Consider the following 1,497-nt stretch of genomic DNA (forward strand, 5'->3'; position numbering starts at 1 on the left):
GTAAACATCACCCACGAATAGGCGTGACACCAAGAATTTCGACCACCCACACGTACGCCTCGCCCACGCGTATGCGAGGATCCAAAATTTTCACCTCCCATACAAATTCCAGAGAGTTGTGCGAGTTTTGGGATGGAAGTGTGCCTCTGGCACAAGCCAACCCACGTGTACGCGTCACCCCACGCATATGCGTCACCCTTCTGAATAACCCATCAAGCGTATGCGTGACCCTGATGAGCGAATTTTTGATGTGGTTTAGAATTTCATAAATGAAATCTCGTTGCAAGTAGAGTTTCTAAACCAACAAATAATCCTCTCATGCAAAAAATTGATTGTCACAAGTACAAATCCCAATAAAAATAAACCAAAGTATTTAAACCTCAGGTCGTCTCTCAATGGAATTGCAGGGAAGTGTTCTTGCTATTGGTTATGGATTGTATATCTTTCGGGTTTTGGATAAGAAACATGAAAGATAAATTGCAAGAAAGTAAATGAACTCTAATAGTAAAAAGGTCTTGGCAAGGGTTGATGGTTAAGGATCTTTCTCCTTGTTACTAACCACAACATGATAATTGTAAGGATCAATCTCATTAAGTCATCCTCTAATAAGTGAAGGAAAGTCAATTGAGCTACACCAATCCTAATTCATAAGTCCTAACCACTCCCTAATTAACTTAGTGAGAGCTAGAGTCAATGGACACCAATCATCAAGACTTGGACATTAGCAACTCAATTTCAGCTAAGTTACCATCCCAAGCCAAGAACACAAAGATCTACTCTAACATCCTTCCAAACATTTTGTCAAACACTTGGAAGGCATAAAAGAAAAGCAAGATAAAATTGCAGGAAGTATAAATCTACAACTACTAATTGCATGGAATTAACAACAACAATTCAAATCAACAATAAATGAACATGAAACATAAATTGCATTAAAGGAAGATGAAAGGAACAAAGTGAATCAACAACAAAGTACACAATTACAAGAAGTAAAGCACAAAACTAGGAAAGTAAGGGTAGAGGAACAAGAAATTGAAATGGAAAAGTAAATCAAAGCAAGAATTTAACCTAGATCTAAGAAATCCTAATCTACATCGAACCTAATTCTAGAGAGAAGAGAGAGCTTCTCTCTCTAGAAACTAACTAAAGCATGATGAAAACTAAAACTATGTGTTCCCCCTTGACTCCTCTTGATTTCTGCATGTAATAAGCTCTGTAATAAGTTGGATTTGGGCTTGGGAAGCCCAGAAATTGCCTCTAGTGTTTTCCATGATCTCTCCATTTAGCATGCTTTTCTCTTCACTCCTTTGATCCATTTCTAGCCTTTTGAACCTGAAATCACTCAACAAACACATCAAGGTGATAAACCCCAATTTTGTGGTTTATATTGTGTAGAATTTGGGGGGTTTTGTCAATATTTCTCACACTTATTCACAAGAAATGCATGATTTTGTGTTCACTTCCTAATATTGCTCCATGATGAAAAATATGCTTATT

The sequence above is a fragment of the Arachis ipaensis genome, chromosome B8 (assembly GCF_059453495.1).
Source record: "Arachis ipaensis isolate K30076 ecotype BB chromosome B8, ASM5945349v1, whole genome shotgun sequence".
Lineage (NCBI taxonomy): Eukaryota > Viridiplantae > Streptophyta > Magnoliopsida > Fabales > Fabaceae > Arachis > Arachis ipaensis.